Source organism: Stylophora pistillata, chromosome 2 (genome assembly GCF_964205215.1).
Source record: "Stylophora pistillata chromosome 2, jaStyPist1.2, whole genome shotgun sequence".
NCBI classification, from domain to species: domain Eukaryota; kingdom Metazoa; phylum Cnidaria; class Anthozoa; order Scleractinia; family Pocilloporidae; genus Stylophora; species Stylophora pistillata.
This window is the reverse complement of record NC_142520.1, coordinates 18,369,031-18,396,962: the sequence shown is the minus strand read 5'-3', so window position 1 is coordinate 18,396,962 and position 27,932 is coordinate 18,369,031. Positions and strand designations below refer to the sequence as shown.

The 27,932-nt window shown below is 38.7% G+C and overlaps 3 pseudogenes; 1 reads left to right on the top strand and 2 right to left on the bottom strand.

The window, feature by feature from the left end:
- The first annotated feature begins 1,781 nt into the window (after positions 1–1,781).
- LOC148737532 (uncharacterized) lies at positions 1,782–26,581 on the top strand (annotated as a pseudogene).
- Positions 2,514–5,308, bottom strand: LOC148737534 (uncharacterized; annotated as a pseudogene).
- On the bottom strand, positions 5,368–6,419 carry LOC148737533 (uncharacterized; annotated as a pseudogene).
- Positions 26,582–27,932: the final 1,351 nt, after the last annotated feature.

Below are 27,932 nucleotides of genomic sequence, written 5' to 3'. Positions count from 1 at the left end.
GAAGACCTAGGCTCATTTGTCACTCATCGTTGACGTGTGCGGGTTAAATTTAAATGCTGGTAGACGAACAAAAGGAGCTAATGACATATCTATTAACAACAAACATATGAAACATATGTATGAACTGCGGTTATGAAACGTATATATGCACGATCCTTCGCAATGAAGCACTATTTGAGCAATAGTGAAAGTCAGACCTGAAAAAAAAAATTTCAGGCCTGTACGGGACTCGAACCCCGTACAGGCCTGTTATTGGTGGAAACATGGCAACGAGAAAAACAATAATAAATTAGTGGAATGAAAAGCGTTCGTTGATCCCTGTGGGATTTAGAATTCCGGTTTGAAAGATGAGCTTTTGTTCAAGATTTTTACGGCTTTCCGTGCTACCTAGGTGTAAGGAAATACCGCAGATTGTCATATGTTGCTTAGAATTATTGGGTAAATTAAAATGCCCAGCGACTGGTTTCCATGTGTCCTTGTCATTCCTTTCCACGTCTCGAAGGTGTTCTCGGAATCGGTCACCTAGTCTTCTGCCTGTTTCGCCGATGTATATCTTTTTGCAATAAGTGCAAGTTATGCAATAGATTACATTGGCGGAGGTGCACGTGAAGTGATCGGTGATCTTAATGGATCGTGTAGGTCCCGATATTTTATCAGTGTTGTGAATGAAAGGACACATTTTGCATCGTGCACGAGTGGGGTTCGAATCCCGTACAGGGCTGAATTTTTTTTTTTTCAGGTCTGACTTTCACTATTGCTCAAATAGTGCTTTACTGCGAAGGATCGTGCATATATACGTTTCATAACCGCAGTTCATACATATGTTTCATATGTTTGTTGTTGTTTGATTTATCATCTACGGGTTTATGTCGAATTAATTTGATGGCCTGCTCCCAGTTGGCTTGTTAGCTCAATTGGTAGAGCGCTGCACTAGTATCACAGAGGTCAGTGGTTCGAATCCCGTACAGGCCTGAAATTTTTTTTTCATGTCTGACTTTCACTATTGCTCACATAGTGCTTTACTGCGAAGGATCGTGCATATATACGAGATATCTATTGTTTACTTCCATCAGCATGGTGGCATGAGATAACGTGCGAACCACCTACTTCGATCTCAAATTTACCGCCACAAATAAAGATAGTTTCCATTGGAGAAAGGAAATACAAGTCTCAAAAATTCTTGTATTGTGATGAAGACATAAAATAGTTTTGAGGAATGCCCCCGCTGTTCACTGCTTTGGAGTAGCTGTAGCTCAAGCTGACTTGACTTTAAAAGCTCTACATCACACGACGGTTGATTGATAAATGGTCCAGTGGGACCTAAGGCTCCTTTTATAGCGCGCCTTCTTGTTTAAAAAATTGCGGCAAATGACAGAGCTGAGTAACGTATACGCATGCGCTAGGTTTTGCCGCAGACACACGGATTTTGAGTCGTTCGCATGGTTGATTTCCTATTCTGTTGCTTGGAGGCGTCGTTTTCCTTGCCGCTTTCCTTTTACACTGATAACCTCCAAAAAATTGGTACACCCCCCTAGAAATTTTCAAAAATGAATTTTCTCCATTAAACCTTTGGAAATAGGTAAGTGCCGTCGACGAAAACAGAGTTCCTCGGTTTTAAAGGTCAGCCCTTATCATTTTCCGCTAATTTAAGACCTAGGACACTTGAGCGTTTGCGTTGTTGACCGCATACCCGCTGACGTAGTATTTCATTATTCAGCTCTGTCGCGGCAAATAATAACAGCGCGAGCACATCAAACAAACTATGTCTAAGGCACTTCGGCATGGAGGATGAAACAGAGAGAGGAGACCGGTTTTTGAATACTAGCTCCGTAGAAATGAACTTTACTGCGTAGGGTTGTCAAGGAGGGTTCGTTTTACAGAAAATAACCCCAACTACGGGATAAGACTTTGATCCCGTGTTAGAGGAACTCACAAGCAACAAGCATAGAAAATTTAGTCTCCAGCGAGATTTAAAAAGGGAGAGAGTTTTCACAAGAAGCGGCACCTCGAGAATATTCCTTATGATGGTCGCGTGCTTCAAAGTTTCAGCGGCAAGTCAATTGTTGTTGTCACGCAAACTACGCCACTTCTAATGATCTATTCAGTAAAACAACAAAGAGTAAGGACCATATTTTACGTGCAGCACTATGATCGAGGATTTGCAAAGGACTCAGATTTACGAAAGCTATTGAGTTCGAACACGATCTTGCTTGACAGTTAATTAGGTAACAGCATAACTTTTACCTCAGTGGCATTGCAGAACTTTAAATGACACGACAGTGATAAGTTATCAGCAAAGTGAGTATTGCACTATTTACAGACAATGGGTTTTAGTGCACACAACACTGATTCTGTCACGCCTCTGCTGCTTGCACAAGTCACCAGGTCAATACTAGACAAACAAACTTGACAACTGAGCAAATCATTTTCTTTATTTCCACCACAATTGCAAACATTTGATTGGTAACGGTGTGGTGGAGAACGTCATTGGTAGTGTGAGGTATAAGAAGAGGCCATTCAGGTTGATGTTCTCGGAGGTAAAATTAGCGAACATAATTACTTCGCATTACTTGCAACCATTTACCAGTGGTGGTGCTTACATTTAACCGATTAGTTAAGGTCAAATCTTCCCTCACTCCAGAATGTTTGGCCTCTTTAGCCTGCAAAGAGACAATAATGCCATAACCGACCCTATATTTTGTAAACAGCAACATTGCATGATAGGGAATGGCATATCCAACTGTCCATGTTGTGACATTAACAAAAATGTACCAAACTTGTGGGGTACACTTGAACTCATGTACTTGATAATTGTCCTTAACAAAATCATGTTTTATTCTCCTCCTGGTTTTCACAACGTCTCTCTTAATTTCTGCTCTCACACACAAAAACTAATTTTATCATCTCCCACGCATCTCCTGTTACAACCTCGTGATCGAGCCTACACGTGCTTATGCAACTTTCGCATTGCATCATCTCTAAAAGCGTCTCCTGTGTGCTTACACAACTTCCGTTCAACTGGATGCAAAAAGCAAAGACATGAAGTTAAAATACATACTACACTTTTCTTTCAGTTGTGCAACCTGGGAAGAATTTGTCTCTATTCTATTAAAGAGTGCCCCTTCATTCTTCAGATACTCACCCATCTTACTAAGAGCCAGTTATTGGATTGTTTATGCCTCTGTTTCATCTTCACCTTCTTAAGTGTCAACTAAACAATGGTAATATAGAGCCAATGCAATGGCTTGATTGCCAATAAGCCTAACTAGTAACTTGTTATACCTGTTAGCTTCATCACTAAAGTGTTCTTTTACTCTTGAAGCCAAGTAACCCTGTCCACACCCCGCCCCCCCACTAATTTCTCTTCTGCAGGTATTGCTTTAGGTCCACCTATGATTTCTGCAACATCCTCTGCTTCCTAGCACACTCCCCAACACTGTCTGTACCAGAAACCCTCAAGAGTCTCTATTCCCTATAGGTGCTCCCAGAGCAGAAACAAAAGGATCAAACTTTCCTCTCCCCACTGCCTCTAAGTACAGGAGATCAATATAGTATTGCCAGGCATTGATCTTACAATGCATGGGTTCTGGCCTTAACTTGTCTGGAAAATGCCCAATCCTAGACAGACCAAACAGTCGGATGCCATTTTCAGCCCTGAACTGTAACGTTCTGGAATTTCGATGTTTTATTTGAAAGGTTTGGGGGAAGAGAGGCAAGAAAATTGTTTTTTACCTTTTCAGTATTAGAGGTTCTCATTTCCTTAGTGTAAGGTTTCCAGGTGTCATCTTTACCCATTCCAAAACTACCCATAGTGTTCATGTCTCCTTTATGAACATTTGCATTTGGGGAAGGATATGTAGCTGCCTGGTTGAGTTCATTGGCAGCCCAGCTCTGCCAGGACATGCCTGCTCCTGGCTGAAATTCAACAGTGCACCCTTTATCACAAACAGTAAAAACATTACCTTCAAACATTTTCATCTCTTCAGTGAGCTGCTTCCAGAGGTCATGCATTATTTGATCGTTTCAGGAGCTCCATCATCTGAGAACTGAAAAATTAAGTGATTTTTATTTTCATTGAGCTAGACAGGTTTACAATAAAGATGGGGAACTCTAATATGCAAATCAATAATCATAAACACCAGGCCAGTGAGTGTGCCAGAAACACCTGATGCCCCTGGGATCTGTCTGACACGACCAATGTCTAAACTTTTAACAAACTTGTCAACATTATCATCTGAGAAACTGAGCTTGGGTAATCTTAAGTCAAATCCAATACATTTAATTTTACATAGCAGCCAGATTTCTTTCTCAGTATTAAAAAAATTAACTTTGTGTTTTACAGACAAGATTTATATATTTAAGTGGCACGGACTGTTTCAGTGCATCTTCTGAAAATTGATAATCATTAATGGCTCTCTCAGAAATATCCTGAAGAAATTGGCCCCCCAAAGACCACTTTCATAAATGGATGCGAGATTAATATTATTTTGTTTAAATTTAAATTAGCCTTTCTGGCCTCGTTCTCCAGTACAAAATTCAATAGAATAGATTATCTCCAGCGAGGCCAGAAAGGCTAATTTAAATTTAAAGAAAAGAATATTAATCCGGCAGCCATTTATGAAAGTGGTCCAGGGTTTCATAGCTTGCATTAGCAGCCAAAAAATCCCATGCCCTATCCAATAGTGTACCTATCGTAGACGAGTTGTTTCGTGGAGCAGTCAGTCGAAAAGCCTGATTTTTCTTTCTTCTGCCATGGAAGTGAAAGGCCACAGCCACTCAATTAAAAAAAAAAAAGGTTGGAAAGCTTTATCCAATGTGAAATAAACGACTGCAAAAAGCTCTTTAGTATAGAGAAGCGCATATAGAAAATCACGTGCGACGTTGTAAAGATTATAAGACTTACTGGAGACCTCTAAAGAGGTGTGGGCTCTGGAAAGACCCTGTTTACCAGGCCAGAAAAGTGGAACTGGGGACCAAGTTAATGCAGCGTGGGAAAAGGTGCCCAATTGTGTTATAAAAGGTGAGAGGTCAAGGTTTGCTAACCCTCCAGGCATTCCTTACATGGGGCATAAAAGGGAATAAGGAAATTCTCATACAAATGCCCATGTCAAGGAGAGCAATTATAAATAACAATTGAATAAGTTCAGAAAACATATACACTCAAAAGAAATTAAGAGGTGTAAACCTCAATAAAATTGCATGGAAAGTCCCTTGAGTAATACCTAATACTCATGAATGCTTCACTACTTAGTACCAGCAGTTACTGTAATTATTCTTCCCTGGTTACCTCACATCCTTTACAAGACATTTGGGCTCCCATTTAAAGTTATCACAGGAAGTCAGAATCACTGGTAAGCAGAATGGACATCAGTTATTTAGATTAAAAAAGGTAGATCAGATGGTTTCCCTGAATTTGAATGTTCTTGCAGTAAGCACCCTGAATTCTGCCGGACGATTCGGATGCCTGTCATAATGGTACATCCGCAGAGACAATACTTCTCTATTCACATTTTCATTCTGCAAGAGAAATAAGTCAATAAGAAAGAGTAAGCATAGCATTCAAAAAGTGCCAAAGCAATTGTGCAGAATTAACAACAGCATAAGTCTTTTAACCAATCAAGAATGGCTAGTTCCATGTGCATGTTGGAGGTGTCATCCCCATAATGGATCCGCTTAGCAGCATAAATGAGCATCCCTGAATGGAGAGATTCGATCCAGTAGGTTTCCCTACACTGCAGAAGTTAACAGATTTTGAGTGGCTTTTTCTGTAACTGGAACATGAATTTTTTGCAACTCTTTGAAGGCCTTTACTGCAACATCGGCAATTTGGAAAAGGCAAACTTTTTCATGCAAAGAAACAAAAACAGACAGCAGCATGTGCCAATTAATTACCTGCATGTAATCATACGCATGTCTATATATAGAGGTGCCCATAATGGCTTTCCTATATGAGCTACAGCGTCAGGTTTAGTTAAAACCTTTTGCTTATTAAGTAGCCATTCTGCTTGCACCGTGACTCTGCATGGCAATTGACATGATTTTCCTGAGTCATAAATAAAGAATATTATAGAAATACAAATTAATAGATCACTATTAATAATAGTAAGCATAATGCTTCTGGTTTTCCATTTTTACAGAAAATTGTGTAATCTTTGAGTTCGTGAATTATGCTATGTCTTGTTGGAATTACATAACACAATGTGTTCATAACAACAAAAATTAATAATCATAATTTTGGTTTCGTGAAATCGCTCTTTTAAAGGAGTAACCTGAGAAAAACTCTTTGTACCTTATGACTACTACACATTCTCTCAATAAACAGTGATTCAAATTACCTTATAATGGTCAGCAACAATTAGCAGGTTAGCCTGAAATTCTTGCTCTCTGAGTAGACTGTTCTTCATGCACAAGTACACATGAGAAATAAATAAACAAACAAACAAAAAGAATTACTTTAGTCATATTATAAAGAATTTTTCTGTCCTCCATACTCATATTACATCAATGGTAGGATATTATTGAGGATGCAAATGTATCATACCTTGGGTCTCAGTTACAAAAGTCAGCAGCTCTTTTGTCATAGGGACTTCACGGCTCACTGTTAAGGTTTCACAAGCCCTACTCTAGTTTAGGACTCCTAAAACTTTTTTGTCTTAAACAGAATCAGTAAAAATTAAAATATTTTTAGGAATACCATTGAGTGTATCAAGGTTCAACATATCATACAAAGAGTTCAAAAGCATCTTACGAGAAAGAAAGGGCTGACACCATCATGTGTTCTGCTGATCTACTCGAATCATGCCTTGCATCTGTAATAGGGAGTTTAAGCATATCACTACGGCTGGCGCTGCTACGGCTATCATTGTTGACGAGGCTTGGGGAGAGTACGTCGCCGTAGCCCGCCAAAATTCAACTTTAAGCAACGCAAACTACAAACCTAGTACGGCTGAGATGTTTAAAACCAGTAAATTAGGCGTTTTCGCGGTAGTTTTTGCACGTCTAAAAACTCAAAATGACTTCGTTGAAAGGGACGAGGGATTCCAACGTTTGGAAAAAAAAATTATAAGCGATCCTGTGCACAGTGAATGAGTGAATTAAAATATTTAAGCTTACGTGTTGTAAAATTGCCAGTTTGGAGCTTATAAGCACCAAAGCAAAGTTTCTACACTGTCCCTCATAACCCTCGTCATTCCTCGGCTTCAGCTATTTGAATTTCAAGTAGTCTTTGAGGTTTGAAAAGGCAAAGGTTAGACTTTCTACCTACGCATTTCACCTTGCGTTCGCTGCGTTCTCCATGTGCACACTGCTTCGATCCTTCGACAAACCCGGCGGCAAAAATAAAGGCAGATTCGCTCGGTAAGGGACAGTAAGCTTGAAAAATATTCCCGATAAGCTATTTTTAAAGATGCTAGGTGTATTTCAATAGTTAAAATTGCTCAGGAGAATGTATAAAGCGAAGAAAGAAGCGACATAAGTTCACGTACCTCAGACTACGTCAAAACCTTCCCACTCCCCACTCGCGTAGAAGGATTTCCCGCTACGGCTGGATGGGAACCACTGACACGCGCAATGACTCGTTTCTGGAAAATTTTACTTCCGGTAGCCGTAGGAGCGCCAGCCGTAGTGATTTGCTGAAAATCCCTAATAACACACTGCAGGAAGAAATGGCAGATATCAAAACCTAACATTGAACACATTTCTGTACTCACAAATCTCTCAGGGTTTACAATTTGATATCAGATATTGTATGTTTAGATGTGCTAGTCAGCAGAACTCTGCAGAAGTCTACTAGATCCCATACATCAAACTGACTGCTTGTGGAGATCCTGGCTTGCAAAAAGGAACAATTGAACAAAACTCATGCATGCACCTCCCATACTCTAAGACTGGTGTATAAGTTTGTGGCCAAAGACAAAATAAAATTGAAATCAACTTGTACCTCTCCATTTACAACATAACCACGAGCACTTTTCACTTCTTCCTGGGCAGCAGACAGGTACTCATTGCAAACCCTATTCACAATGGTTGCATAACAATGCTTTTTCAAGACTGCTGAAGTCATTAAAAAAGAGGTATTTTAGAATTCAGGTAAGAGAGAAACCAAATAAAAAACTGCTCAGTCCATTTGAGATATTTTGGTGGAGAGATCATCATTTGGCTTCCTGTAAACTGCTGTTAACAGCCATTTGCTTGCAAGAAGAAATACAACATGAGGTTAGGAGCATTAGAGAAAGTGCATTGCTAACCCGCATCAAAGGTTTTTTCTTCCTCTGACCCAATGTTGGCTCCTCGAGAGAAACTTGTGTACTGTGTCTCTGTCACGCCACAAAACAATACTCCATGAATCGATCTGTGAAAAAGAGAGGCAGATAAGTGACCAGTTACAACAAAACTCAAGAATACTGAGAGAGCGAGTTTCAGAAAATTTCCGGCTGAAAACGAAAAGGTACTTACCTCAAATTTACGTAGTACTATGGAGGAGATCCTTCCATGATAGAGGAGGAGAGCCACTTGAATGAATCTCCACATACATATGAAACTGTTACAAACACAACATGACTTTGTCGATTGAAGAGTAGCGAATCGCCATCGATGAGTTTTCCACAACAACAGCATTCTGTGGAGAGAGTGTTACCAAAAAAAAGAATACAAAGTTCGCAGAGCTCCCTCGGTGCAGAGATATATGGGGTCGTTCGCTGCTAAAGGCGCAGTGATCTACATTCCTAGTGGTGTATGTTCTGCATGTGGAGGGAAAATGGGAGAAACTGGATCAGAGAAAGGCAAAGAAATACGCGAAGATAAAGTGGAAGACGCTAAAGGAAAAGAAAAGCGTGTGATAGATTGTGTAGAAACAAGAAAGGGGTCCGGACTAGCTGAGCTTCCAGTTGATGATAAGCTCAGTTGGCTCCATGCAAGTCCTTTCCTCTCCATTTTCTCCTCAAAAGCTAACAGAAGAGCCTCCATCATGCCCACAGTATGTGTACTTGAGGTCGCTTTTGTTAGATTTTTCGCGCATTTTGCCATTTTGACGCGGTCTTTGATGCCAAGAAGTCTAGTCTACTCTCTTGAGTTCGAGGAAGCTCTCTGTTGAAAGAGAACCGAAGAGCTCGATCTGTTGGACGCTTTTTCTTTGGCATATATGGGTTATTTCCGTCAGCCATAACGCACAAATTCCACAATAAATATCCTTCGAGCAGTGTCAGCTAAGAATGTTGCCGAACAACCACTAGAGTTGTGAAATTCTGGCTGCTAATCGCACTTACTTGTGAACTTATTCATTCTTTAGCTGTATTGTCACAGACAATATTGCGCATGCAGTATTTATGACGCCGCTAGTTTCAATGGGAATATTCTGAAGGCTCAGCCAACCGATGTATACAAGGGGCTTGGGGATGTAAGCCGAAGCTACACGGCGCGAACTTTGAAAAGACAACTGTACGACTGCATAGTCCACCGTAGATCGCACTTTGAACGGCCGAACGATGTGTTGGTGCCAAATAAAATCAAAATAAGCTAAATTGTGGGAATGAGAGTCAACAAGACTCTATATCTTCTAATTTTTGACCCAAAATAATACCTTTACAGCGTCTTCCATGCACACCGTTTCACTAAAGGTGGGACCGTTGGTCGCAATATTGCATGATTCTTTCATTTGAGCTGAAATCAAGGGGCGGACCCAACCTATTTACAGCGCGCCTTCGTGTTTGAATCTGCTCAAGCCGTGAATGCCTCGTCACGTGAACTCTAACTCTAAGATAGTAACGTGAGGAATTTACCTTGCAACGACCATCGTATTTATATCATTAATAAATTAAATAATTAATTGAACAAAGATTATTTTTACTACTTTATATCTGCAACGATTACGATATTTCCGGATGAGAATTCTGAAAATTATTCCAATCTGCTTTTTTTTCTTTCTTTCTCTGTTTTTTTTCTTTTTTTTTTCTCACACCAATATCTTTTAAGCAGAAAAGCTCACAAATAAAATAGAGAGCGGGATAGTACGAATGTGCACGGTGTGCGAAATATGAAACATTTATGCATTTTTTTTTTTCAGTGTTTCCTTACTCGGAACTAGTCAGCTAAGACGACCACCACAAACCGTATAATATTATCCAAACTTTAATGATTATTCGATCTGAGAGAAATACATTTGTAATTCGAAATCAGAAAACGCAAATTTAGTCTTAGTCTCATGGCCAAATTTAAGAAAACATGACTGGAAACTTACCTCTGTGGCGCGTCGTAAAAGCAGGTTTCTCACTTCAGGTTAGCAGATTCGGGTAAGCGAACAGATACAAAAATCGACTTCTCTCTCTAACTGATTCTTCTGAAAAACTGGTTTAAATCAGACGACAAGCTATCATTTTATATCGTTGTGAGGAATTAATGTCAATCACGAGTTGTGTTAATTAAATTATATCTATCATCATAGGCAACGCCTATTTACTAAACGAAACATTCAGAATTTATCCTAATTGCACACCGTTCACCGTCCCCCATTCAACTCTACATTTTAAAAATCCCTGTGGTATTTAGTAAATAAACCCCTTCGGGCGGCTGGTATGTCGGCTGATAATGTCCGCGGCTGAGAGATTGCCCGAAAAATGAAAACTTAGCCGAGAAGCGAAACTTCGATGGCAAATATGAAATTTTGAGGATAATCTCTCAGCCAACGACATTATCAGACGACATACCAGCAAGCCAGAACGTGGTTTATTTGTTTCATAACCTTCCCATGATTAATTTCCATTAATTTTTTAGCAAGAGAGTGCAGGCGCGAGCCTGAGTACGCGTACGGTAATCCTCCGCAGCTTTTTAATCTCTTTCGCCATCTGATTCTGTGACTATGCTGACAGGAATTAAGATAATGTTTGGATCTAACAATTGTCAAGGGTCTTTGACTTAGGCCTCAATGCATTTCTCCAGAGAAAGGCTTGATCTGAAAATTACTGGAGAAATGATTTATGTTAAAAAACAGAAAGTTTTGATATCTTCCTAATAAAAGTCAACCGTCAAGGACCTAGAATTAAACCATCAACCATTGAAATAGAGAACGACTCATCGTAAATTGTTAAAGTTAACATCGTCTCCCCCTTAATTACAACTCTTTGATACATTCTGTCACCTAAAGAAAAACTCCGTGAAATATTTACATTTGTACTACAAAGACGAATGGATTCCACAGGACTTTGTTGTCTGTGAGGACGCAAAGTAATAAAGTTTACTTAAATCAATTACGGTTCAAGCAATCATAAATCCTAAGGGAAAAATAAGGCGATGTCCACAGGTATCCGGAAAAGATACGATATCCTTATCCGGAAATGATACTTTGGAAAGGAATCTAAAGGCACCAAGTTTAGTATCAATATTGCTCTTAAACTTGTCGAAGATTCGATCTACAAGATCGACGATAAGTTCTAATTAACAATTATTCGCCGAAGGCGAGGTGAATATCGTCGAATAATCTCCGAGACGAAGTCGAGGGGATTATTCGACAATATTCACCGAACCTGTGGCGAATAATTGTTTTAGTATAATTTCAGAACTGAACAACAGATAAATTTCTAAAATCATAACATTTTAGTAACATTTATTAACATTTTCCTTTAACATTTTATATAAACCGCGCGGAGCGGTTTATATAGCGTCATATAAGGAAACGCTCGACCTATCAGATTGCTGGAAACTTTTTGCTCAGCTCCGTAATTATACTAAACCGTAATAGCTTCTCCGCGGGGTCATTCAAATGTGCTCACCTCCAGATGTATCGCCAGCAGCTGGGTTCATTTTATAAGGGTAAGAATTATCGTAACCGTATACACTATCTTTAAATCTACAAACCTGGGGTGAACACTCTTGCACATGATCTCTTTATCTACTTGATCAAATTACAACTCACTGTTAGAATGTGTAATAAATTCTCGTCAGGAAATATAAGAAAATACACTTGCATAAATGTGCACTCCGACGAAAGGAAAATTTATATTCTAGATACATGTACGCCTCAATAAAACTCACTGTGTTTACTCTCCGGATTGATATATCAAGGAAATATCATACAAAATTGAAAAGAAAAATCATTTTCGCTGCTAATGTTTCTTTTGAAGCTGGAATTGAATCTCGATTCCTGGGTTGATACACACACGTGCGATAGACCGTGAAACCAAGGATCTTTCTCTCTTTCTTTCTTATCCTATTCTTTGGAACGTTCTTATATCAAAGCAGAGAACTGGAATCTATACTTGAAGAAAGTACCAGAGTATTGTGCAAACATATATAGTATAATACACCGCGGTTAAATTGAAAACCGTTTACTCATGTCCTTTACACACTTACTCTTAACCAATAAAGAACTACTGCAATAAATTAAATACATGCTACATATATACATGCAAATCCGTGGGTCCCGAGTGTATTACATCCCTTGTATTCGTTTCCACACGTGAATACTACTATATACTACACATAGATTTAGAAATAGTCTCAACTTTGGAAAAGAACACGTGACAATTAAAGGAACCAAAAGAAAGGTAAAGTGTCGCTTTGAATCAGTATGTGACATAATCATCAACTAATTTATTGCTTACTCAGATACAATGAATTATATGAAGTTCATATATTTTGAACTGCGGTATTAGATACGTATGATGCACGATCCTCGCAGTAGATAGCGCTATTTAAGCAATAGCGAAAATCAGACCTGAAAAAAATTCAGGCCTGTACGGGATTCGAACCACTGACCTCTGCGATACTAGTGCAGCGCTCTACCAATTGAGCTAACAAGCCAACTGGGAGCAGGCCGTTAAGTTGATTCGTAATAAACCCGTGAAAGTGATAAATCAGATACAATGAAATATATGAAGTTCATATATTTTGAACTGCGGTATTAGATACGTATGATGCACGATCCTCGCAGTAGATAGCGCTATTTAAGCAATAGCGAAAATTAGACCTGGCCTGCTCCCAGTTGGCTTGTTAGCTCAATTGGTAGAGCGCTGCACTAGTATCGCAGAGGTCAGTGGTTCGAATCCCGTACAGGCCTGATTCTTTTCAGGTCTGATTTTCGCTATTGTTTAAATAGCGCTATCTACTGCGAGGATCGTGCATCATACTTATTGCTTACTGTTGCCCGTGGGTCTTGATTACTTTATCGAGAATTACGGTCTAAACTTGTCTTTATTCCAAAAAGGAACTTCATTACACGGGGTCTTATCCGGAATTAAAACTTTAACTATAATTTATGAAAAAGCACTAACTAAACACGGCGGTGTCAATTTAACCAAACTATCAAGAGACCAAAACGCGATTAGTAAAGTAACCCGCTCATTCGGCTTAAATAAAAACCCCCAAAACCTCATAAAACTCTAAATTAAGGGATAACAAATTGGCGTAAACGAAAAGTCAAAAGGAAAAAAAGAAACCAAACTAACTCCGTAATAATAGTAATAATAATAAAAAAAACCACAACAACAATAACAACAATCAAGAAACGCGGTAAACGTCCACGTCAGTTTCAATGTCAAGGTTAAAGTTCTTTAACGGAGGGGAACATGGGGGGCTCTTAATACCACAACACCGCAAACAAAATAGACTCTATTCTGTTTGCGGTGTTCAGATCCCCCATTTGTTCGGAACAAACACCGCATCTCCGCAAGGGATATTATCAACACGCCGACAGTATGATATACTCACAGGTTTTACCTGATCCGGTTTCAATCATCGTTACCACGCGCTGGTCTTTGGCTGGTCCATAATGTGTGTTGTAGTGGTCCAGAGGTCAAGTAAGATGTTGACGAACACAATCTAGGGTTAATCAGCCAACGTTTATTAAAGATTAGCTCGTTTTCTTCGATAATTAACTACAGGTTAAAAAGTCTAACGAAGTTAGTCTTCAACACTGGAACTTGCAATACTACTGGAAATGTTCTATTTTACCGAACATCGTCAATTTCAAATTACAAACATTGTACATCGTAAGCTTTGAGATCACTGTAAAACCGCAATGTGAGTTGTTCTTCACCGCAATACAGCATTAAAAAAGGGTCAACACCGCAACGCCGCAAACCCCAATGTCTCGGCCCTCTGAAAGTGATTGGTTAATTTGTAAAATCACACGCACCGTGCATGAATACGGAAATTTAAATTTGAAATTTAAAAAGAAAAGAGATTGTCTACACCTGCCATGATCCAGCTCAAGGAAAGGATTGCGTGGAGCGGACCTACAAAGTTCATGATTTTTTTTTTTTTGCAATGACGACCACTCAGAGTGCAAGAAAGGCGAAGAACAAAGAAAACATTAAACATCCATAATGGGTTTATTGCGTTTCAAACACTGTTTGACTTCTTTACCGGCTCTCGAAGTAAACAAGTAATTGCTTATTCTTATTATGTTGAACACTTTTTTCAACCTAACAAATCCGTTATTGACCAAACCTGTTCGGTTAAGATGGCTGGATATTGGCCTTATTCTTTTTTTCGCGTTTTAATGGATTTCAATTTTGTCTCGGACCACAAAAACGCAAGAAATAAAAAAGGACGAGGCCAATATCCAGCCATCTTGAACGAACAGATTTAGTCAAGAATGCATGTGTATTCGAATGGTGAGGCAAGCATTTTTAAATTTGTTATCACAATGAGCCGTTACAGTTTTTAAAAATTAATTTGAAACCTTAAACACCGAAAACCCCAAAGACAGATTATAGCGAGATCATTAACTGCGTAAATAAACATTCCGTATTTCCAAAAAAAAGATCGAAGGCTTAGAGTCCTTATTTCGTGCTTTCCAACTCAATTATGCGAATCATTTAGTTCCAGTGCCGACAATGAAAATAATATGTATTCGTTTACCGTAAATTGGCCAAAATATCATCATAGAAATCAAGTGAAAGACATTTGTAAATTTATTGCCAAAATTGCGAAAAAATTATCTCTCCTTGTATTTCATAATGACAAAGAAAAAGCCTCCTCTCCACAGGGTTAGGCTTCTGATTTTGCTTTACTGCGCAGCACCTCTTTACGAAAAATTGATACGCTATTTCAAATGCTCCTGGAAAAAATGACTGTGTCCTGAGTTCATTTCTTAATGGTAAAGGAAATGCCACCAAAGAAAGAAGGAACGCCGTGTGGATTCTCAGAAATAGGATTGGCCAATGGCTAATACATGTTGCATGGATGGATGTCTGATATATCGGCTCCGCACGATCAACGAAATGTAATAATGCAGTGGACACATTCTCAAAATATGAATCTCTTGCAGTATCAGTAGCTTTGCTTCTTACCCAAAACATATCTCGCCACTTGAAGGTATTAAGGACAACGATAATGCATTTATATCAGTAATGCAGCTGAACGCCCGTTACACAAACTAACTGCCATTATTTGTTGACAGGTTCTTGGACAACAACCTGTTGGAGGACTTACCAAAAGAGATATTCATGAAGAATACCAACCTAAGAGTTCTGTAAGTCAAAAGTGAAGACTATTCCTCCTATTTTTAATCCTGCAGGCAATGTAAAAGGACAATGCACAGGGAAAACGAAAGTGTTGAAGAGATAGTTGTAATAGTTACTACACTGAAACGATCAGACATATTCACCAAAGTTAAAAAAAAATGTACTATTGTTTAAAATAGAAAATTGATAGACAGGGCCAAACTTTGTAGTCGTTAATCAGACAATCGTTATGATATATGTATATCAACCCAGTCCACAGTTTCTTAGCCTAGTTACCATGTACTGTAAGTACCATGTACTGGTACTTACAGTCAGAAAATACATTCTGCTGCATAAAATTGCCTTATGGGTACATAAATCTCAGTACACCGGACACCCCTCTAAACTGGACATTTCCTCCGGTCCCAAGGGCGTCGGGTTTTGAGGGGTTCCACTGTAATAACTCATTATTAGAATGTGTAAGAAAGTTTCGTCAGGAAATATAAAAGAATACACTTGCATACTGATGTGCCCTCAGACATTTAAAATACATGATGAGTCGCGGGGATAAGTTTCCTCATTTTATGATATCTTGGTGTGGTGTGTCAGGGGAGTAATCATCATTTGTGAAGATTTACGCCTTAGTAAGGTTCGAGAGATAATATTTAGGAAAATATTCAAAATTATTGGAAATACTAGAACGCAGCAGAATAGAGCAAGGAAATCATCGAAAATATAGAGACTTGAGATCGGCTGTAATAAACTCATTACAATTTTCAACGCTCACGCAAAAAGAAAGGAAAAAAAAAAGAACCTTCTTCCGTATTTCCAAAAGAAAATGGAAAGATTAGAGTCCTTATTTCGTACTTTGCAACTCAATTATGCGAGATAATATGGTTCTGATGCTAAAAATGAAAAAAAAAAGCTATCCCGCTAACCATGAGTTTGTCAAAATATCAACCGTTAGCCGTAAAAGCCATCACCCCTTATAGCCACTCTTTAAAAAGGAACTTCGCATTAGGGGTTACGTAAATATCCCCCGGATCGAAAAATTCAATTATGGACAATTTAGTTTGAAAAGGGAATGAGGTTTCGTTTAATTTTAATGTAGGAAAGATTCATGGGCAAAGTTTAACGAAATCGATTCTTGGACTCGAAATGACCCGGACCACTTCTTCTAACTGGGTGGATTGTACATCTTTATAAAGCCGCACCTACACTTAAAACTAGGAAATTCTAAAAACCATGCAGTAGCTCAGGAAAACTCGTTGGCTACATACATCATTATAGAAAAGAGATGAAAGATGTTTGTAAATTAATTGCAAAAGTTGGGAAAAAATGATCTTTCTTTATATTTCACTATGGCAAAGAAAAAGCCTCCTTTCCACATGGTTAAGCTTTTTATTTTGCATCAAAGCACCTTACGAAAACTGTCTACGCTATTTCAAAGGATCCTTGACAAAATGAAAGGAAAAAAGGAAAGCTTCTGAATTACATTTTTTTTCTGACTCTTCAGTTACAGTGTAACCAGAACTTGGTTACCTTGTTTCCTTTTGTTACAAGTTATTTTGAAGTTTTCTAAGCTTTTTACTTCAAAGTTTTAATTTTGCGTGGGACGGTGGGAACATTCAACGTATTAAGAAGGTGTTCAATCTTGAACCAGAATTATTTTGTTCAGATTTAGGTAAAATGTTTAAGAAAATTGTTTAAAACCAATAGCGGAAAGAATAGGATAGAATGGAATATGGTAGCAGCCTTATCTAAAACATTTAAACTTTCAGCTTATTCCGATTTAGACAAATCAGTGTGCGAATAATACTACTTATCCACCCTTAAGAATGAACATCGCTAATCATAAGATATGCAAAGTTTGTCTAATACAGCTTGAATGCAAGACTACTATGTTAGGTTTCTTTTGATTTTTAAAAGCTTCAGCTGATTCCTCAACAGATACAGATTTTATTCCGGCATCCCTGTCTTTCGAAATAAGACTGATCGTATCATATGAATCTGTGCGTGCAAAATAAAACAGGTTTTATGTAATCTTCAACAAACTATTTTCAATATACGTTTTATATGACTAATACAATATTTCCTGCTCCAAACCATTGCTGTTAATTTACTCACCCCTTATCCTCTACGCGAAATTTAGAAATCTTGTTGAATCGAAAAAAATGTTCAAGACTTTGGAGGAGGTACGAGTCCCGTGTAATAGTCCTTCCTAAATCCAGACCCCATATTCTAGTGTCTCTGAACCACGTTTCTTTATCTCAATTAAGTAACAAAATACCAGTGGTGAACACCTCAGCTCTTTTCTCTGCACATTATCACAAAATACAGGAAGGTGTTAGATAACTCATGAACCCCCACGAATTCTCTAAGGCCTTTATAGAGGACATCTTTTTCCTTATAACCGTACTTAAATTTTATCATTTACTGTTTTTTATATTTCTGTTAAACTGGATTAAGGGGTGCGCTACAATTAGGGTGCAATAGGGGTCTGGTGCGTCGTTTCCATTTCGTCCTTTTTCCAAGTATTCTAGTAGGAAATTGTTTTAAAATCCGATAGAAATATTTTGTGGATGAGAAAAGTGTACAACATTGAACAGGAAGAAGCTCTTTTTTTCAGAAATTAGAAATAAAATAGCACCATTCTAAAAAATCTTTGACATGGTGAGCGACTTTAGCCGAATTTTTTCGTAGATCAAATTAAACTTAATTACTTAAGAGCGGCCCTCCCTAAATAGCGCTTGGAGATGTGCAATACGAAAAATTGAAAATCCCCTAGCTTTGGCAGAATATAAGTCTGAATGCATTCTTTTTAGACAAAATACTTTAAGTTCCATTGCATTTTGATTTTACGCGAACAGCGGTAAAATGGATTTGGTGGCTCTCATGTCAGCTTCACTAGGACTAGATAACCAGTAATTTGAACGTCGCTTGAGAATAAACCAAACGATAAATGTGACCAACGATTTTCGCAATGGAAAGAACACGTATTTACGAACAGTCTGAAGCTCCCTTTGTCTAATTCCGTCGCGAACTAAGTTTTTGGGCGATTTTTGTTGTTTTTCATTATTCCAGCCATTTAGGCGGACAAAGAAATGGCTAAATTGAGTTGATCAAATCGCACCTTGGTACATGGCATGGGGTTATACCAATTTAATCCAGCGAGGAACAAGGCTTCTTATTCACAAAAATTAAATGCAATTTTTGGGCTACTCAAGACTACGAAATTTAAGGACCCCAAATAAAACTGACAAAGGTGTCAAAATACGCCATTCCTTGTCACGCAATTGGAGGTGAAAAATCAACAATTCGCGCGTTGAAAAGACACCAGGCCATTTTGGAGCAAAAAATCGTTTCTACACTCGATAGAAAGCAAATTTAGTTCAACTTTCGTCGTTTCTGTTCCTCAGGTTACCTGATGTTCAAAATGTTAGCGGTTATCTTACAAACAAAACAAGCCAATGTGCAACCGCCTCCCGGTTAGCTCAATGGATAGAGCGCTGGACTGTAGTGCGGGAGGTCGAGGGTTCGAGCCCCGGCCGGACCAACACTCAAGGTCTTAAAATAACTGAGAAGAATTTGCTACCTTTCTATAACATCAAGAAATGGTTAGCTATTCTAGTCTTCTCGGATAGGGATGAATAAATGGAGGTCCCGTTTCCTGCAGGGTTAGGGCAGGAGACGTTAATTTCCCACACACGAGATTACTGTGTGATGGATGTCCTCCCATAGGGTGAGATGGGTGGGTTAGGACAGCAGATCCACATCAGCTATTACAGCTGCCAATTAATCAACCTGCTTAAACAAATAAATGAACTTCAACAACTTCAACAAAAAAAGCGTCCTGTACGATACGGATACAATTTGAAACTGGTAACGAACCGTAAAATCAATATGTTTGCCATATTTACACTTTAATTTTAGCATTGTTAATGAATTTGTACATACCATGCATTAGCGCCAAACATAGATTGCGCATTCGCTTCACGAAATGCTGTCGTGACCTGCCTTCTGCTTCTCTCGGATTACACGACATGCGGACCCCCATGTCCTGGGCCACAATTGCAAAGCAAACGTCAGTTACCACAAACACTGGCATTCTTTCCTTATAATTCTTGCTCACTTTTACCAAATGTTTATTTCTCACGCGCGTTATTTATAGTAATTTTTTATGGCCATCTTTTTATCCTCTCTTTTTTTTTTGTACAAACTGATGGTTTTAGAGAGGGATTCAGTCTTTCCCGACAGTTATTTTTCTTTTGGAGAATTCTAAGACATCCTTTTGTTTGAGAAAAAGCAGTCTCCTCTTCAAGAAAAGACAGAAGACATGGTTTAAGAAGAGAAGTTGCATCCATTGCCAACAAACACGCCCATCTTTTTTTCTTTTTAAGTTGAAGGATGCGTGAGTACTTTTCAGCACCACTGCAAAGACGGTTGCGGCGTTTACAGTACGGCAAGTGTATATTTACAGAGGAAAGGCACTCGCTTCTCGACAAGGCAAAGATGCCTTTGAAAAACACTAAGAAGGATCTAGTGCACAGACCTATATTGCCACTTCTGAAATTGCAGAGTAAAGAATTCAGGCGTTACCGCAGAGCTGGGCATTGCGATCTTCGAGAAAGGCTTTCCATTTTAGTGCTAAGCAGAAGGTCCTGAGTGTATTACAAGTTGTTGCTTATTGTTGCTCGCGGATCGTGATTACCTGATCGAGAATTACGATCTAAACTTGTCTTTCATTCGAAAAAGGATCATGATTACACGGTGTCTTATCCTGGACTAAAACTCTAACTATAATTTTCTTTCTAAAAAGCACTAACTAAACACGGAGACGTCAATCTAACCAAACTATCAAGAGACCAGAAAGCGATTAGTAAAGTAACCAGATCATTCGGCTTAAATGAAAACCCCGAGAACTTCTTAAAGTTCTAAATTAAGGGATAACAAACTGGCGTAAACGAAATGTGAAAACAAAAATATATTATCAACACACCGACACCGTGATGTATTCACAGGTTCTAACTGATCTAGTTTCAGTCATCGTTACCACGCGCTGGTCTTTGGCTGGCCCATAATGACATTTGTAAATTAATTGAAAAAATTACAAAAATTACGAAAAAAATATCTCTCCTTACATTTCATAATGGCAAAGAAAAAGCTTCCTTTCCACAAGGTTAGGCTTTTAATTTTGCATTACTGCGCAGCACCATATTACGAAAAAATTGGTACACTGTTTCAAATGCTCCTCGACAAAACGACTGTGTTCTCAGTTCATTTCTTAATGGTAAAGGAAATGTCACCAAAGAAAGAAGGAACGCCGTGTGGATTCTCAGAAATAGGATTGGCCAATGGCTAATACATGTTGCATGGATGGATGTCTGATATATCGGCTCCGCACGATCAACGAAATGTAATAATGCAGTGGACACATTCTCAAAATATGAATCTCTTGCAGTATCAGTAGCTTTGCTTCTTACCCAAAACATATCTCGCCACTTGAAGGTATTAAGGACAACGATAATGCATTTATATCAGTAATGCAGCTGAACGCCCGTTACACAAACTAACTGCCATTATTTGTTGACAGGTTCTTGGACAACAACCTGTTGGAGGACTTACCAAAAGAGATATTCATGAAGAATACCAACCTAAGAGTTCTGTAAGTCAAAAGTGAAGACTATTCCTCCTATTTTTAATCCTGCAGGCAATGTAAAAGGACAATGCACAGGGAAAACGAAAGTGTTGAAGAGATAGTTGTAATAGTTACTACGCTGAAATGATCACACATATTCACCAAAGTTGAAAAAAAAATGTACTATTGTTTAAAATAGAATATTGATGGACAAGGCCACACTTTGTAGTCGTCAATCAGACAATCGTTATGATATATGTATATCAACCCGGTCCACAGCTTCTTAGGCTAGTTACCTTCGATTTTAGGGTGGGAGGAAGGAGGCTGGATATGGAAAGTTGCGTAGCCACTGGAAGCTTATTTCTTCCATCCTAGGGGGGAGGAAACTCGTCCACTTCCGCTTGATACTGTCGGCGTGAACTCCCTAGCGTCCTTTTCGCGATAAAAAGCTTTACGGGTTACCAGGCCAAGAAATTAAATGAATGATAACCTTCTTTCTGCTGTGGATTCAAAGTATATTTGAGGGAGCATGGGCGGAGGGTTGAAAGGAATAGAGGCTGTAGCCCAATATCCCTACCAATAAAAATTAAATTACGCTAATCAATAACGCTTCAGATATATTGTGACGAAAAATATACGTAAGAAGTACTTGAGTCTTTCAATTCTACAAGAAATAAGGTGACTATGGTAAAAAGAGAATCAATTTAATTGAATAAACCTATCTGAGACTCGCAGGAGAAGGATATAATTAGTAAGATAAGAGATATTGTTTAATAACATTTTCATTTCTCAACTTAAAGTCAGCCCAAGGACATATAATCAGGGACAATGACACTTACAGTGTATATATCTAGTAGAGTATCATCAAATGTAGCAACTTTCATATTATATTAGAGCCGTGATACCGCGTGGGGTATTTTGTTTTGGTTACAATGCGAACAATTTTTCCAATATTTCCTTACTTGCTAAAAAAAATATTTAAAGTGATGACCGAAAGAAATACAGCGTGAGAAGATTAGTTGTGTTTGGTATCGGAGTTTTCAGAAGACACGGAAAAAAAGATCACCAATCATTTGGGCTCGACAAACTCGTAAGGGGTGGAGGAGGGGAGTTTTAAGGTTGACAGAGCAGAAAAAGGTGACTTGTTTTCAAAAAAGAATGCAACATAGTGGCCCCGATAATGCTCGGGCAAAAGAAACGATAGTAGGCAAAAGGAAAGCCTCCAGATTACACTTTTTTCAGACTCTTAACTTACTGTGTAAGAAGAACTTGGTTACCTTGTTTCCTTTTATTATCAGTTATTTTGTTGTTTTCCAAGCCTTTTACTTTTAAGTTTTAATTTTGCGTGGGGCGGTAGAAACATTCAACGTATTAAAAAGGTGATCAATATTGAACCAGAAATATTTTGTTAAGATTCAGTTGTAAATTTAAAGAAAATTGTTCAAAACCAATAGCGAAAAAAAAAAGCCCAGGATAGAAGAAAATATGATAGCAGCCATATTTAAAACATTTGAACTCTCTGCTTGTTCTGAATTAGACGGATCCGTGTTCGAATTATCTTCTTATCCACCCTTAGAGCGGACATCACTAATTATAAAATATGCAAAGTTTGTCTAGTACAGCTTGAATGCAAGACTACTATGTCAGGTCTCTTTTCATTTTAAAAGCTTCAGGTAAGTTGGCAGAGATACAAATTTTATTCCCTCCCTCTGTCTTTCGAAAGAAGCCTGATCGTATCATATGAATATGTGCGTGCGCATGCACAATAAAACAGGTTTTATTTAATCTTCGACAAACTATTTTCAGTATACGTTTCATATGACTATTCCAATATTTCCCGCTTCAAACCATTGCTGTTAATTTACCCACCCCTTATCGCCTACTCAGTGTTGCTTGGATTATTATGAGAACTACAATACATGAAAATGATGCCTCATTTGTACAGAGGAACGTTGATGATACTCTTGTAAGAATGTCAAATACTGATGCTGCCACTAAGTTTCTTACTACCTTGAATGGCCTACATCCCACTTTACTGTTCACGATGGAGCTTCCTGTTGATGATAGGATTCCTTTCATCGGCATTGATATCATCAAGAATGGAACAAAACTTGAAACTAAAGTCTATAGAAAGCCAACTAATATTGGCTTGCTTTTACATTTCCACAGTCATACTAACAAACGCAATAAAGACTCTTTATTTAAGACAATGTTACATCCCGCTTATGCGCTATCCTCCACAATAGAGGCTTTTAATGAAGAATGCGCCAAATTGCGCTCTATTTTTAGCCGTCTTGATTACCCTTGTAGTCTTATAGATTCTGTTAGGTCCGATTTTGTTTCTCGTAAACCTTCTGCAGGCACAGCCGAGGGAAATGCTGACGAGAGCAACATAGTCAGAATAAATCTACCATTCAATGATCAGGTTTCAGCTAATTCTGTTCGGAGACAGCTGTGTGATCTCAGTAATAAGATTGGCCTCGTTTTGCGGCCAGTTTTTGTAAGCAAGATATTAGAACAAGACCTAAAACCTAAAGAACCCAAGCCGTCAATTGTAGATCAGCGATGCGTTGTTTATCATTTTGTATGTGATCTGTGCGATGCAGATTATGTCGGCTATACGGCCCGACACTTTATTCAACGTGTTGCTGAACACAAAAATTCGGCAATTGGCAAGCATTTTCATGAGGCGCATGGTAGGAGGGATCGTTTGAATGAAAGTCATCTCAAGACTCTCAGAAAGTGTCAAAGCAAATTTGTGTGTTTAGTGTTTGAAATGCTTTATATTAAGAAATCCAAACCTAATCTGAACATGCAAACGGACTCCATACGTGCTAAACTTTTTGTTTAACCCGCAAATTATTTTTTCTTGTTGTTCGTTTTTAGTATTTATAGAACTTATTTTTATACATTCTTGACTTGATAATGACGTTATGTCAACGTCGAAACGTCGTCGATTTTAGCCTTCTATAGCTTTTTATCGTTTTTAAATTTTACAATGTTATCAAGCAATGTTTTGTCGCAAGTTTTTATCGTCAAATGTTATTCCGCTCATTTAGGCGGACAAAGGAATGGCAGAATTGAGAGGGTGAAATCGTACCTTGGTACATAGCATGGGGTTATACCAAGTTAATTCAGCGAAGAACAAGGCTTCTTATTCACAAAAATCCAATACAATTTTTGGCCTACTCAAGACTACGAAATTTTAGGACCCCAAAGAGAAGTAACACAGAGATCAAACTACGCCATTCCTTGTTACGCAATTCGAGGTTAAAGATCAACAACGCGCACGTTCAAAAGACGTCAGGCAGTACTGGGGTGAGAAATCGTCTCAACACTCTGGATAGAAAGCTAATTTAGTTCAACTTTCGTTGTTTCTGTTGTTCAGGTTACCTCATATTTAAAATGTTAGCGGTTATTTTCCAAACAAAACAAGCCAAAATGCAAAATCGTCCTTTACGATACGGATACAATTTGAAACTGGTAATGAACCATACAATAAATATGTTAGCCATATTTACACTTTAATTTGAGTATTTCTCATGAATTTGTACATACCATGCATTAGCGCCAAACATGGATTATGCATTGGCTTCACAAGTTACTGCCGTGAACTGCCCCCTGCTGTTCTCGGATTGCATGACATGGAGACCCACAAGTCCTGGGCCACAATTTTACAAACAATGGTATTCTTTCCTTATAATTCTTGCTCACTTTGACCAAATGTTAATTTCTCACGCACGTAATTTATAGTCATCTTTTATAGCCATCTTTTTATCCTCTCTTTTTTTTGTTCAAACTGATGGTGTTCAGGAGAACGTGACGTTGTGTTACACGTACCGTATTTAGAAATGAGTGACAGGGATCAAATGTCCAGTACCTTTACTTAGTTCCAGGAGTTTCGCCCTTTTGTTCAGACCGAGTATTCGCCACGTAGGTGTTTTTTCCTATTCAAAATAAAGTAAAACGTTGAGTTTGACCGCGGGTTTATTGAGTCGTTCTCTACAGATGGGTTCAGTGAGAGATCCAGTCTTTCCCGACAGTTACTTTTCTTTTGGAGAATTCTAAGCCATCCTTTTGTTTGGAAAAAAGCAGTGTCCTCTTCGAAAAAGACAGAAGACATCGTTTAAGGAGAGGAGAAGTTACATCCATTGACTACAAACACGCTGATCTTTCGTTCTTTTCAAGTTGAAGGATACGTGAGTACTTTTCAGCACCACTGCAACGTGTAATGGCGTATACAGTATGGGAAGTATATTATATAGAGGAAAGGCACTCGCTTCTCGACAAGGCAAAGATGCTTTACATTGAAAAACATCAGGAATGATCTAGTGCACAACCCAAATTGCCCCTTCTGAGATTTCAGAGTAAAGTGTTCAGGCGTTACCCCAGAGCTGGGCATTGCGATCTTCGAGAAAGACTGCCCGTCCGCCGTGGCTAAGCAGAAGGCCCTCCTAGAAGAGAAATTTAAAAGAGGAAAGCACACTGGATTCAAAGCAGATCTGTCACAGATGGCTCAAAATATGGGGCATGGAAATCATGAATATGGAGCCGCACATCAGTCATTGTAGATATTTTCCTAGCAACCAAGCAAATGATGGTTGGTTGCCTGAAAAATAGGGTTTTCTTCCCGCAGCTCTGAAGCACGCTGGCGCAGAAATCGTCAGTGGCAGTTGGCCCGAAAAGTAAGGGCCCATTCAAAAATGACAGCAAATAATAACAGCGCGAGCACATCAAACAAACTATGTTTAAGGCCCTTCAGCATGGAGGATGAAACAGAGAGAGGTGACCAGTTTTGGAACACCAACTCCGTAGAGACTACGGGATGAGAGACCTTGATGATGGGATGAGACTACGGGATGAGAGTACGGGATGAGAGACCTTGATGATCCCTGTAGTGTTTCACGGTCTGTGAATCATTCGGTTTCAACCAAATTACACGCACACAAAACAGATTCAACTCGACACTCGACCATGTGCTTTTAATTCCCCTAGTTCCTTTCAGCCGTACACAATTGCATCATAGGTACTACAATCCCGTGTTAGAGGAACTCAGTGGCAACAAGCTGGAGCTTATGGGTCCCTTGGTGGATGGCTTCCTAAAGGAAACCGGGCCCTCTATTAATGCAAAACTCGCTCGCTCTAAAATGACCGATCTCATGGCGCCCATCCATCTAGTGATGCTATTTCAAATCTTTAAGCATATCTGGGTTTTAGTACAAGGCTACTGTGGAAGCGTGGAAACAAACAAGAACGGTGAGAAAATTAGCTCAATTTGCAAAGGCTCGACGCGGCAGAGAAAATTTAGTCTCCAGCGAGATTTAAGGGAGAGAATTTTCTCAAGATGCGGCACTTCGAGAAAATTCCTGAGGATGGTCGCGTGCTTCAAAGTTACAGCGGCAAGTCAATTGTTGTTGTCACGCAAACTACGCCGCTTCAAATAATTTATTCAGTAAAACAACAAAGGGTAACAACCACATTTTACATGCAGCGCTATGATCGATAGCTCTGCAGCCCTACAGAACATTCGCACTTTGTGTCCTATTATCTCAGTCTTTGCAATCAACACCTACAGGATTCCTGCTTGGTTATTCATCACCGGAGGCAAGGAAATTATTTTAGCAGAAGGAACTACTCAATGGGACTCTCAGGACTCTAGAAATACCGAAATCACAACGGTTACGTTGACGTTTTGGCTTCTGAAAACTCGTTGTTAGCCGATAGCGTACCTATCTTAGATGGGTCGTTTCGTGGAGCAGTCAGTCGAATAGCCTCATCTTTCTTTCCTCTGCCATAGACGTAAAAGGCCATAGCCACTCAATATGAAAAAAAAAAAAAAAAAAAAAAAAAAGGTCGGGAAGCATTATCCAATGTGAAATAAACGACTGAAAAGTGCTCTTTAGCTTGACGCCTAAATCTGCTCAAACTGTGAACGCGTCGTCATGTGACCTCTAACATGGCAACTGGAGGAATTTACATAGCAACCGGCCATCGTATTCATACAATTAGTTAATTAATTAAAGAAAAATGATATTTACTTCTTTATATGTGCAATTCCTCATTTTAAAAATCCCTGTGGTATAAGTCTTTCAGCAGCCATTTCGTTTTTGGTATTATTATTATTATTATTATTATTATTATTATTATTATAATTATCATTATTATACAGCGCCACAACGAACTTAGAGACTTAAAAGCTGAGGTTTTAGGAATTGCATGCAAAGATGTGGAAATCGAACCCCAACTCCAAGACACGGCAGGAGAGCAATTAGACAGTGGTTCCAACATGGCGCAAGATGCAAGGCTAGACATTCATGCTCGTGGTTTTTGGGAACACAATCGATCTGCATTTTTCGATATTCGAGTTTGTCACCCAAACGCTGAATCGTACAGAAATCTGGAACCGCAGCAGATTTACCGCATGCATGAGAATGAGAGGAAACGTTCCTACTCAAGACGTGTTCTGGACATCGAACATGGTTCATTTCTAAATCTAAATCTAAATATCGTTATGTCGGCAAAATCGTTTAGGACATCACGCCAACTCTAAGGTAATAATAAGTGAAGCTATGCTAAATATACAACACTATTAAAAACTATTTAAAACTACCGATAACTAAATTTAAGTTAGTTTGCTTTTAAAAACACGGAGGGATTGGCTGGAAACAGTTTGTTTTGAGAGTTTGTTCCATTCAGTTATTGCCCTGGGGAAAAAAGAAAATCTAAAAATATCTTTATGTCCTTTCGGTACAATAAATTTAAAATCATGGCCTCCTTGGGTTCTCCTTTCTTTGTTTGTTATCAAATAATCCCCCCAATCCCCATCTAGGAGGCCGTGGCACATCTTGTACATAGTG